The following is a 13145-nucleotide window of genomic DNA, read 5'->3' on the forward strand; positions in this document are numbered from 1 at the left end:
TACCACTCGGGATACAGCAAATGAACTGACTCAAAACAAGCGAAAGGTAGTGGTTGTGCCCTACCTACATAGGATGGCACACTGTCTTATAAAAATGTGCTAGTCGTCTGGACACAAGAGTTGCTGCTTCAGCACCAGAATAACTTAGCAAAGTGTGTCGGGTGGCAGAACCGTGCCGAAAAGCTGCGATTGAATGTTCTAAGAGACATCTGAATCCTTTTGTGGTTTGAGAGGATGCAGTGACGTGTGAGTTACCACTGCCCTACTTTAAGAAGTACGCAGGACAGACAGGACGATGTCTTAACGACCGCTTAAGAGAGCATAGATTATATGTGACGAATTACCGTGACGGTCATCTGTTATGGTCACTGTCTGGAATGAAGCTGCGCTCCTTTGTTTGGTGATTGTGAGGTTCTGGCCAGGCACGGAGATAAAGAGTTACGCCAGATGATTGAGGCACACACTATCAATCGAAGCATTCAAGGCTGTGTAAGCGTTCCGTCTATCGACCTGCTAGATAGAGAAACGACCTTTTTGGTAAGCTCAGTTTGACACATTGATCAGGTGTGGCGCTACCGTGGATGGTATATAAAGGTGGTTTCTTCTCGGAATAAAATTGCTGAAATTCGCGCATTGTTGTCAACGTCTTCCTTCCGTCCTCGTCCACTGACGCTAAAGATGTTTTCCCAAGATCGAGTGGTACTTTCCCTTTCTTTATAGATGCTCTAAATTCAGTCCTTGAAGCATCTGTTTCTATTGCATGCTACCTCACTGCTAAAACACAGAAAATAAGACGCAATGCTGTCGCCAAGACACGAGTGTATCAATAAGAGCAGACAAAAAAAAAGGCCATACACGCTTCATTTTTTTTCCTGTTCAAATAAGTAACGCAGAAATATAAGGGACGGAGGAGCTTGCAAGTGTGGGGAACGTTCTTCAGCTGAGTGTTGCAGAATGCTGCAAATGGACCCGCTGAAGCATCATCGGAAAGTGAACTACAACGTTGAAGAAATATGTCCGCATTCGGGGATCGAAACCGAGACCGCTACATCAGCCTCCTGATCGCTCGGACGTCAGAGCTACTGCCCCGGGAACGACATCAGTGCCGAAATCGATATCAGGGCGAGGACCAATTTTGCAACTGCAAAGCTTGCAGTCTTTACTTCACGGAGTCCAGGTGAAATATTTAACGCTATTCAGGCAGCGTGCCGTGTACATTCGGATAATTCAAATGTTCCTTCGAACTTTCGGAAAACGTTTAGCGCTGGGACAGAACAGCTTCCCCACCAGCCTCTCCCTTCTCGGTTTCGTCATACCATAACGCACGCGTTGCTGCCAGAAATCCAATCGGGAACCCAAAGATCACAACGTGACACCCAAAACATCGATCAAGTCTACGGGCGGATTCACGGGTCGCCTACGCCAGGCTGAAGAGGAAGCGAATGTTCAGCTGCCGTTGCTCACAAAATAGCACGCGGAAACGGCGCCATCGCGGGGACACATTTGTCATCCGTCGGAAAAGCGAGGGACCAGAAGAGAGGGAAGGAGCGAAAGATTGCCAAAATAGTCAAGACGCGCGTATACAACAACGTAGGCCACGCCGCGCGAGCAAAACGCGTTCGGTCGTGGCATTCAGTTTGTGCGGCCCGAACCGGTGCAGGCAGTGCCCATCGCGCGAGTTCGCGTCGCATCTTCGCGCTCCGGTGGGAGAGGGAGTTCCCGCCCTTCTCAACCGAAACTTCACCTTCTCCTGTGCCCTCTCTTTCCGAAGGGGGTCGTCGAGCGAGGAGGGAAGGGGGTGGGGAGTGAGGTTGGGAGGGTCGCACACAACTCGGTCAAAGTCGTCCGTGCAACGCCTACCTGCCGGCGCCAACGCATCGGGCATATATTGACTGACACTTTCGGCGTCTCGCATCCGCACTCACCCTCTCCCAGCGCGCACCGGTTTCGGCGGTCGTCCGTCCGTGCGCCCGATTTTCTATTTCGGGAAGCCCGGGAGCGACGGCGGGGCCTTGATCATGGAGCACAGACAGCGCTGCACTTTGTGTGAGTGCGTGCGTGCCGGCCAGTATAGCTATAAAAAGGAGGTGGCGGGCTCCTCTTTCGGAACGTCCGGAACGAGAATCCCGTAACGGTAAAATCGGTCGAAGCCGAATGACCTATACAAAACTCCGTGGCGACGTTCAGAAATGCTTCCGTGAGCGCCGATGTCGTGGATTGATGTATGCTCTGACGCCCTGGCTTGGCTGCGGTCAGCCGGCCACCCATTTCCTCCGGTTCAAACACGCAGACCTCTATTCGAAGTGCGGCCCGTGACAACGCGGGTCAGCGGCAAAATCGAAAGTTCGCGCCACGCTGAGGAGCGCGACGCGCCCACCGACGCGCCTCAGCACTCTCTCACCTACACTCCCTCTTCTGTTTTCCTCGCCAGTTTTCTCTCGCCATCTAAAGTATCGCCATCCAGCTTACCGCTCCTCTTCCGACAGCACGAGGAAACAGGGTGAGGGGAGCCGGGAGTGTAAGATCTGTTGTTTTGATAGCCACGCGGATGTCGTGGCGTTGGTGGCGTACTCTGGCGCAGTTCTCGCAAAACGTTACGTTGGTTCTCGAGCGCTTGGCTTGCTGGCTTGCGTCGGTAGCCTGCTGACGGGTCGAACGGGCTGGACAGATAGCGCCATCTCGAAAAACTACTGAGAAGCTCATGGGCTGCCGCGAGGGAACGAGAGGTTCATTTGAGGGAACGCTAGCTGTTTGCGCGCAGGCGCGAGTATGAGAGGGCGCGAGAAAGAAAACTTGGGGGCTTTTGCTTCTTGAATGCGACTCTGCCTAGGCACTACGGAGCAAGTTGCTTAGCGCGTGTTCTAGCTGTTTGTCCCTAGGCGTGCCATAATTGCGGAGTGGGGTCGAGTTTGTTTACGCTCGGACGCTGCTGAAAGGCCGCCGTGACGGTGACTGACTCAGCGACGCAGGCGCGAGTAAGTCGGTCCGACGCACCATCGAAGGCAAAGTTCTGGCTGGTGTTGCAGAAGACGCAGGGCAATGCAGTGCTGAACTTAGCGTCACACGCTGGCGGCTAGACGTAATTATATTTGTTAAATCTTGTCTTTTACTAACTGAAACGTGTCATTATTTCGCATTATTGGCGGCGCATCCAGGACACCGAAGCGGCAACGGGGACACCAAAGCTAGAACCCGGACTGGTCCGTGAATTGGGGCTCGCCGAGGCCTGCGCGTGCCGCCCTGCTTCCAGCTTGATCCCCCCGCAACCCCTTGCGTGCCCTGGAGATCCTGCGCCGCCTGCTTTATTATAACCTCAGGTGCTCTCCTGAAGCCTCCGTTTGCCGGTTACGTGTACCCTCCTGCAGCAGTGATAGCAGAAATGCAATCTATCGTCGCGACGAAAAAAGTGACCCGCGACTTATGCAACACCAGTGAGAACCTTGCCTCTGCAGACACAGCGATCACCATATGGGGAGTCCGCGCCCACTGCCTCACCGCGTGGGCAGCTAGCGGCGGAGCGTAAACAAATTCGACCGCACGCCGCAATGCCGGCGTGTCTAGGGGACAAACGCATACAACACGCGCTAAGAAACCTCCTCCGTAGTGCCTAGACAGAGTCACATGTTCAAGGAGCAAAAGCCCCAGTGAAAAGCCCTCACATTTTCTCTCTCGTCCCTGATCTTACTCGCACCTGCGCACAAACGGCTGGCAATCCCTCAAATAAACGTCTCGTCTGCGAGGGAACTTTAATTTTTGCTCTGTTCAGTCAGGTGACTCGCACCGGAGGCCGCTGCTGGCTTGAACATGTTAGTGTGCGTACATATGCTCCGTACATCTCGTAGTTTTCCAGTATATCTCTGGTCAAATCCTGTGCAGCGAATTAGAGCAGATGTGTTGCAACTGTGGAAGCAGCATCAATTAAGGACTGCGGGCTAGCATTAATTCACTAGCATGAACGAGAGGTAGAAAGCCAGAAGAGTGATCTGAAACACTGATCTCTGCTACACGCTTATTAATTCGAAAGCATTATATGCCCCTTGAAGCGGAAAATCCGGGGTCCGTTGTTATCATACTATGTACCAAAACCCACGTGACCACGTGATGACATCACGTTCCCAGCGCTGGGCTCGCTGCGGTTCGCATTGCGAAATCACATGGCGAACAGCCACGGCGTCACACCTAGCCCACTCCCAAGATGGGATTAAGGTAGACTAAGATTGGTACATATTAGAGTAAGGTAAATTAAGGTGGAGATTTAATGTGATTTCTTAAGTACTAATGCTTTCGCATTGAAATCACGTAAGGATATCTAGGTGCCTGTAATTTTTTTTTTTTTCATGCCTTTCTACTGCTAAATAATTGGACGTCAGAGTGCGTGCGCATGCTTGCACGGAAAAAGGCTTCATGGAAATGCATACAAACTACCTTTTGACTGCATCCCTACGGATGGCGAAAACTATTTGACGAGAGAAAGCGAGACAGAGATATGAACTTTATCTTATAAACGGCTCATTATTCCCGCGTGTCGCATTGTATTCCGTTTAAACTTGGCGCACAACATCCGGTCACAAGTGGAAATATTTATTTTCATTTAAAACAAGACTTGCTCACATTACGTCGGAACTTCTGCCTTATGTAACACATTTTGTAACTGCATGAACTACACATGATATCACCACGTGGTTTCCTCGTCCCGTGCTGGCCGCGAAGGTTAACTTCGTGGTGTCATGTTTATTTCAGCTAGTTCTCGTTTATGTGCTGCAGACAATTGCTTGCATATGGTAGCCGCAATCCACCTCACAAACTGTCTATACGCCCATGCGTGCTTATCGACGAGTTCATTAATTCATTGTGCACATCTGTCAAAGCTGGCTTCTCCGCAATAAGAGTCGTTATGCGGAAAAGCCAACTTCAGTTGCTTTCTTTGCTTCAGCGGTCTGTACGTCGGAAGCACAGTTTTTTAACCGAGAGTGTTGCCATCGTACCGCAAGCTTCGTTACAGTGAATTACCGAACAAATGAGAAAGAAGATCAACAGGGAATGTAGCCCATGTTGTTACGGCGCAACACGTAAGGAGGACTTCATCAAAAAATGAGTGGGAGACCGATGCATTTCGCCGCAAGTTTGCGCACTTACCTATCGAAAGTTGTGATAGTCTCGGGACGCCTATGTTTCATAATTTATTTATTTATTAGTAATTTATTATTTCTTTGTTGGGTTGTTTACATTATTCGATTTCATAATTCCAGAATGTACTGGCTCACCGGAGTGGAGCGAGCTTATTCTAGGCATCGTGGGCTCGGTACCTTGGTCGATAGCTGGTGTCTCTCATCAGGAAGTGTAACTAATACATGCTGAGGCAGACAAAATCTTACATTTAATACTTTAAAAATTCGGCCGCCTACGTTTATAATGTGTATTCTTAAGACCTTCAGTCACAAATTACTATGCACTGTCAATAAATGTGTCAAAGACAATATTATTTCACGATGCTGCAGACTTTCTTGACAAAAAAATACCGACGATTACGTTACTTCCTAATGCGAGATTTGAGCGCAGCAAATAAGCTGTTTCACCTTTTCGATAGATTGAGGCAAAGAAATCGAGCAACACATGTATGCGCTATCACAGAATTTTTTTTTTATTTTTCACACGTATTCCTTTAACAAAGACTCCACTAACAGTTCTTGACAGTCATGAAGGAAGCTTTGTGGTCGGAGAAATAGACTGATATATGTTCGACTTGGTACACCAATGCTTGATTCTCAAAGACGTTCACAAAGACGTTCACAACTGGGCCCTTAATGCCATATTGGCCTCCGCCGTGCATCAGTCGTCGCACTTGCATGAATGGGATTCGCGGAGATACGAGTCTTACACTAACCGCATTAAGTTGTGGAAGGTGCGCTGGCCTCGAGGGATATTTGTAACCGTTTGTTGTCGGAATAACAACCAAAACAAGCGCGAACGAGACCGACCCAACAGAACCAAACAGGCGCGGGCGAGAGCTGTGGCGCGAGCAGACAATAGTACGAAACGAGCGGATCGGCTGAGACCAGACACGAGTGCGCATCGAGCCGTAAGGAGGGTCCGCATGACACCAGCATCGCGCGCGCACGTCACTGAAGGGGCCGCTCTCATTGGTCTCCGCCATTCGCGGCTCGTGTCCTTCGTCTCCCACTCCAGCGAAGGGGGGCGGAGCTGGTTACGAGGCCAACGCCGACGACGACGCGAAACCCAGGAACGGACGCCAAAGAGCTGCGCTCTAAAAAAAAAGCAAACACGGCAGGAAGATCTTTTCCGCATTTCCTAGTGAACCCTCGTAATTACTCAGTAAGTAAGTTTTGACATATCTTGCAGTCAGTGATGTCGCTTTTTTTTTCAGAGAAAGACTTGAAACACAGGCCCGCACCACATGCACAAGATAATTATTGGCGGCAGGTATAGCGAGGAACGAAAAACTACGACTTCTCTATTGCTGAAGGAAGGCAGCACGTCGAAGATTCCGTCAAAATTGGTAACGAATTTAGCATAGTGGTCACGTGCAGGTGTGTAGCCGGATAAAGGGGGCATGCCGGGCACGTGCCTCCCACCTCCTCGCCCTCACCTCTTAAAAAAAATATTCAGATGCCGCCAGGGCCCAAGGGCTCGAGGCCGTCATTTAGGTAGAGGCCTAGGTCTCAAATCTGCTGTGCACAAATAAAGTTTATTCCTCCTCCTCCTGGCTGCGCCACTGGTCACGTGTAGCAATATTCCGCAATCTGAAGTGAACAAGGAACAACTGACCCGCAGCTCAGTTTCTACGGTTATTTTCTAGCCACTACTGAACATAACTGCCAAATATATAAAAAAAAATTACCGACGATTACGTAACTTCCTAATGCGAAATTTGAGCGCAGCAAATAAGCTGTTTCACCTTTTCGATAGATTGAGGCAAAGAAATCGAGCAACACATGTATGCGCTATCACAGAATTTTTTTTTTATTTTTCACACGTATTCCTTTAACAAAGACTCCACTAACAGTTCTTGACAGTCATGAACGAAGCTTTGTGGTCGGAGAAATAGACTGATATATGTTCGACTTGGTACACCAATGCTTGATTCTCAAAGACGAGATCTATACAAGTGCCTCGCGAGGTTGTCACAGCCGTGGGACGCGTTACGAGCGAGAGGAACGGGATGTTCTCCCGCATAAGTGTTAGGAAATTGCTGTTTGTCTTTATGTCAACATTAACGTCCCCCACTACTAACATCGGTGTGGATCGATGGACGGTTAATGCGAGTTGCAGGAAGTGCACGACGTCTTTCGTGAGTGCGGTAGCGGACTCACGAAAGCGGTATCAGTCGGTCGCTGCTAGCGCTGGGGGGATGAAAGGGGGGCGGAGCTGGTTACGAGGCCGACGATAACGCCGACGACGACGCGAAACCCAGGAACGGACGCCAAAGAGCCATTTGTGTAGCCAGCCCTCCTCCACAGTCTCTCCTCCTCCCTTCCATCATCCTCCCTCGCCCGGAGAGCCGACAGCGCGCATGCGCGGCGGCGGAGCAGCAGATTCGTCGGCGAGCTGGTTACGAGGCCGACGACGACGACGACGCGAAACCCAGGAACGGACGCCAAAGAGCTGTGCTCTAAAAAGAATTGTTAAGTTAATATGTCTCACAATAACCTTCTAATTGAGCAAGGACTTCCTTATTCGTTTAATCGGTTCCTAAGGCACGGATCATTTCTTTACACATTCCGCGGAGCACCTTTAAATATATACATATATATATATATATATATATAGTTGCCAACCGCCGCGACTAGGAAAAATATGGTGTCTTGCTGCTGATCACGTGATCGCGGATTCGCTTCTCGGCTACGGAAGCAGTATTCCCAAGCAAGCATAATGGAAAGAACGCTCGTGTGGGGATCGAGACAGAGAGAGAGAGAGAGAGTGATAGAGAAACGAAGAGAGAAAGGTAGAGAGGTTAACCAAGGACATGCCCGCTTGACTACCTTACACTTGGGGAGGGGAAAGGGGAGGAGCATATAATCAGGGATTTATACAACCCCCCCCCCCACTCAGGAGGATTCCCACACACCCCTAATATTATTCCAGACTAACCACCATCGCCCTCCCCTCTAACAGACAGGCACTCCTACTGGAAAAATATTACGATGATCCCACGCACTTGTGGTAATCGCTTTATGAAATGTTTACTTCTTGCGGAGCTGGACGCTACGTGGCCCTAATTTTGAGGCCCGATTTTGATGTTCAGCGCGCAGACGCAGACGACAGTGCTGCACTGCGACCTGCAGGGAGCGGAGAAACCTTGATGCCGCGGTAAACGCAAGATACGTCCCTGCGTTTTCGTCTATACAACTGCCGGCGCTGAGAGTTGCGCGCCGTACTATAGTCGTGGTTAATGGACATCTACAGGCACTTCCCTGTTATCACGGGTTTACCTACGCTCGACCGCACACGCTCCGTCGCCCTGGAGCTGCCTCTCGACTGGAGTCCCAGTTTCTTTCTTCTTTAAATTATTATTTCGTGAATGTGGCCAGCCACGGTTGGCCTAGTATAGTTTCCTTGGATATGGTATGTACCGGATTGTGGCGCACATAATGTGCATATATACTTTTTGTTCTTCGTTGTTATATTTTAATTGTGTTGTATGTTGTAATTGTGTTTGAATCATACTGTACTAAGTTTTGAAAACGTCTGCACTTTATTCTATCAAGATTTGTAGATTAATTAGGTACTTGCTTCACTTTGTTCTACATAGAAAAAGTAATAAATTTTGTGCAATAAAAAAAAAACCTAAACGCTGCCCCTTATGTTCCTGCAATTTTCAAACGTGGTCACAGAATGCCATGAGTATTTAAATAACGTAATGCATTCATAACACCGCAACAGGGAACACGCATTCTGGCTTTCTATATAGCTTTCGCTCGTGCCGGCATCTCTGTGCCCGCCTGTCTCCACCTTTGTTGTAGTACTTTTGCGCAACATCAGCTCGACATGCACCAACAAGGACGAACTCTCTTGTAATATGTGTTTTAATATGCTTGCTTAAAAGGTTAATTAGTGTACTTCTGCAAATTCGCAGGTTTTCCGTTATCATTTGTGACAAAAAAAAAGTGTGCAGTCTTAGTTAAATAAAACAACGTGGTAAAAATAACCCTAGCCCCTTGAACCCCCCTCCTTCCCCACCTCCCACGTTGTGGTAACACCCCCCAAAAGTCGAAATCATGGATCAACCCCTGTAGATAATGAAGAAAGATAAGAAAGATAATAGAGTCAGTCATTGTAAGCACATTCACACAGGAATGTCCGCAGTCACAAAGGTTCGTGCAGTCCAGTCGCCTTCAATATGTGCGGAAGGGCCTCTGTGGCCTTTTGCATGCAAGAATGCATAGGCCATGGCCGTGGCAAATCGCACTTTCATTGGGCGCTAACGAAATTAAGCTAGTCTAAATTAATCAAGAGCACTCTATAACGTTGTAACTGTTGCTTCGGGACGCTCAACCTGATCGATCGATTAATCAGCCAATCAATCAACTGGCACCTAGAGAACTTTCGCCTGTCTTTTCGGTTATTCCTTTGCATACCACGCACACGCGCCTGAGCACAGGAATGACGCGCAGGCATACTGAGATAAGCATCGCTTATTGCAATTCGCCTTGAATATTTGAAAAGAGCCCGTCCTCATGAAGGAGTCGCGTTCGAAATTTGTTGAGATATTTTTTTAGTCTACGGTGCACCCGGCTCATTAGCGTCACCAGGCAACTTGGACGTCGTTCTTGCCACATTTACCAGCGCTTGCATGCAACATCGCAGCCCTTGCGTGCACAAGGTGTGGAGGAAAAGTGTGATGCTTTACCGAACACTTCATTTTTCGTGTGATACGTCTTATGCTATGTTCAGACTACGTTCGTAAGGCGCCGATTTTTCGTAACATACGTAAGCGGAAGCGCAACAAGAGTATGCGTCTAGTTCAGACTGCGAACGTAAAGGTACCAACGTGCGCAATTCTCGCAAAAATTGTGGGTGAGAGTGTTAAAGGGTCGGCAACATTTACAACTGTTATGTTACGACCGTTGCTACACAGCCAATGATCGATAAGCTTTCGTCTTTCAACAACCGGTGACGACACTTCCGTCCTTCCGTCTGCAGACAGCTCCGGGCGCGGGAAGTGCCATTCCGCCATTCCGTGCGCACGATTGGCTCTGTTCGTGAAAATTTTTGCAGTGCGCCTTGCGAGACTGTTTTCAGTTCATCTGGTTTATCCGCTGAGGATATCGATGGCCGCAGATGCTTGCTCCGAACTTCGATGAGTGGTCTCACTAGGTTTTCAAGGAAGCGGAGCTGCTGGGGCGACATACGCATGATGTTATAAAACATCGCAGCGTCACCAACTCGGAGCTTGGCGATAAGGTTGTGAAAATCGCCGTCCACGGCCCTGTCGAGAAATACTTGCCGCACCCAAACCCTTCTGCGTCGCCTTCGTCGTCTTTGGGCGATTGAATACATGACTATAAGTTTGTTTTGAGCGTGAATTTCTTCGATCTCGACCAGCGCTCGCATGTTGGCAGGAGCCATATTGGACCGCTGGTGACGTCGATTCTGCAGCTCCAAATTTGATTGGCCTGTTGTAAAAGCCGTAATTTAAGCAGCAGTAAATGTGAACAAAGGTGCCGGCTTAACTGCCGTAACGTTTTTTACAGCCGTTAGGTTCGATACGCCAAAAGAACTGTTACGCGCGTTACGACCGTAGTGTGAACATAGCATTATCCAGGTCGGTCAGCATCGGGGGTCGCCTGCTAAAGCCGCATGTAACGAGAACATCTTATGTTATTTCTCGCTCATATCTTTGTAGCCACACTAGCCAAGCCCTTTAGTTTGATATCGTTGTGTACAAGTCATTGCTCGATCATGCACGTGTCGTGTGCGCAAATGAAGCCGTTGTCCTGTCACGAATGACACAGTCGGAGCTAACTTTAAACCTATCGCCCAGGCGTGCAGGTAGGCAAAGTTCGGCAGTATACGTTTGTTGATCCCAACGGTAGTATAGTCACGTTTGAGAGAGCCCACTCGGCCATAGTATTGGTATAATCGATCAAATCGTGCAATTTCTTGCAGAAATTTCGTGTTTGCTCGGCTATGGCGCTCCTGCTGCGTACGAGACTGAGGGTCCAGAAATGGCAGGGAAGAACTCGGAGAGCAAAACAGAGGGATACTAAAGACCTTTCGCCACGGTGGAACGTGTATGTCTCCATAGGCGCTCGCTAAGCGCAGGAACCTCAACCATATGTTAGTGCGTCGGGCTGTAGCACCGCAGGGCGGTCTCGGGCGCAGTATGGGGGGCCATTTCTTCTGCGTCGTGGTGGCCAAACACCCTGTGCAACGCAAACGAGCCCACTACAAATAGGAAACGAGCACAATTGAAAAAAAAATAAACACTATAAGACTCCCATCTAGTTGTAACGTAAGTTGAGCACGCAAGCTTTCTAATGCGTGGATAAACGCAAGTTGCGTATTTGGTCTACGTCATTTCTGTAACCTACAGTGCCCATACACGCCCTCCGCAGCACGCACGAGACGTTTCCCGTACTCCACTGCGGCAGCGTCCCTCATACAGCCTAACCGATTTCATGATCAATTTAGTGATCTCCGTACGATGGATTTCAGAGGTCGTTTAAATGAGCCTGGGATTTTCGAAAAAGGCTGCACTGCTCACTGTGGATGTCCATAATGTATTCGCCCACGGATCTAACATATATTTTATGCCGTCGATGTTCGCTCTACTCGCTTGTTCAAGCTAAAGCGAAAGCCGTAGAGTGCACACCTTCCTGTCGCTTATCCCCCGAACGTCCGCGATAGCTATCACTGAAAGCGAAGACAAGGTTAGGCTTGTGTTGTCAGTTTTCCTCCACCATGTCTTTTTATCAGAATCAGCAGTCGAAACTATCTGTCACGTACACGCCTCGAGCACTGAGACCGGCTATTGGTCTTCAGATGGAATGGCGATCCCGTATGGCGCTATACTCGGTCACCCGCTCTACATGCGCTCTGTCGGCACCTGCACCGTTTGCTCTGCCTCATTTCCACATACAGGAACCAGGGAAGAATTTTATAGCGAGTCAGTTACCGTACGATCTCGGTATACTTGGAACATTCCACCGGTGTCGCAGGCGCAGATGCAGCAGCCGTCTAGCTATCGAGGTCCTGTCGATCATCTTCGGTGGCGTAGCCAGAGGGTGGCACACCGGGCACGTGACCCCCCCTACCCCCCCCAACCCACTGCTCGAAAAAAACAAAAAAAAAATCTGGCTACGCCACTGATAGTCTTTAATGTCCAACGATTCCAACAGCCCATGCCTGGGGCTGTAGTACTTCACGCGACAACCTAAGGAAGACACGTTCGACGTGCAAGGGCCAACTGCCGTTGTCGAGCGAAGGCAACACACCCTGCGCGATGCGATCACGTCTCTAAAAAAAGAAAGTACTTGCGGTGGTCGCGGGTCACAATCGGCTCTGGCCGATCGGGTCATTACGATTCCATTCTCCGCCGTTCACCAGACAGATGCCGAAGAGTTGGTGCTTCTTGATAGCATGATGAACTCGAAAAAAGGCAAGGCGGATTACAACCTTCTCTCTTGACGCCGCTCCACGAAATGCATGTCGGTCGCGCACGCGTTGTTCGTGGATTCAGTGGGGCCACAATGTAGAAATGTGTGCTCTCGCCACACGCACGCACGCACGCAGGCACACACACAGACGCGCGCGCGCGCGCGCACGCACAACCACACACACACACACACACACACACACACAAACGCGCGCGCGCGCAGGGAAAAAAAGATGTCTGCGCCTACACAGCGCTTGTGTTGCGTCTTGAAGATTTCCTGCGTTGCAAGGACGAATATAAAGGCAGCACAGGCCACAGAATAATAAAACATGTTGTAGGGTCAGCGTCAAAGCTTCACAAACTGATCTGAGAAAGTTCTCGGATTGAGATTTACGTGCCCAAACCATGATTTGATTAGGAGGCACTCCGCCAGTGAGGGATTTCGGATTAATTTTGACCACCTGGGGTCTTTCAAAGTGTACCCAACGCACGTTACGTCGGCGTCTTTGCATTTCACCCCCATTGAAAT

The 13145-nt window shown here is 49.4% G+C and overlaps 1 protein-coding gene across 1 annotated transcript in view; it reads right to left on the bottom strand.

Moving 5' to 3' along the window:
• The window catches only part of LOC135899582 (acetylcholinesterase-like), a 54957-nt gene extending 42354 nt beyond the window's left edge, over positions 1–12603 (bottom strand). The window contains exon 1 of the mRNA XM_065428895.2: positions 12499–12603. The gene's annotated coding sequence lies outside the window, so the exon portion shown is untranslated. The remainder of the gene's footprint in view (positions 1–12498) is intronic.
• Between the last annotated feature and the right edge of the window lie 542 nt (positions 12604–13145).

The sequence above is a fragment of the Dermacentor albipictus genome, chromosome 4 (assembly GCF_038994185.2).
Source record: "Dermacentor albipictus isolate Rhodes 1998 colony chromosome 4, USDA_Dalb.pri_finalv2, whole genome shotgun sequence".
Lineage (NCBI taxonomy): Eukaryota > Metazoa > Arthropoda > Arachnida > Ixodida > Ixodidae > Dermacentor > Dermacentor albipictus.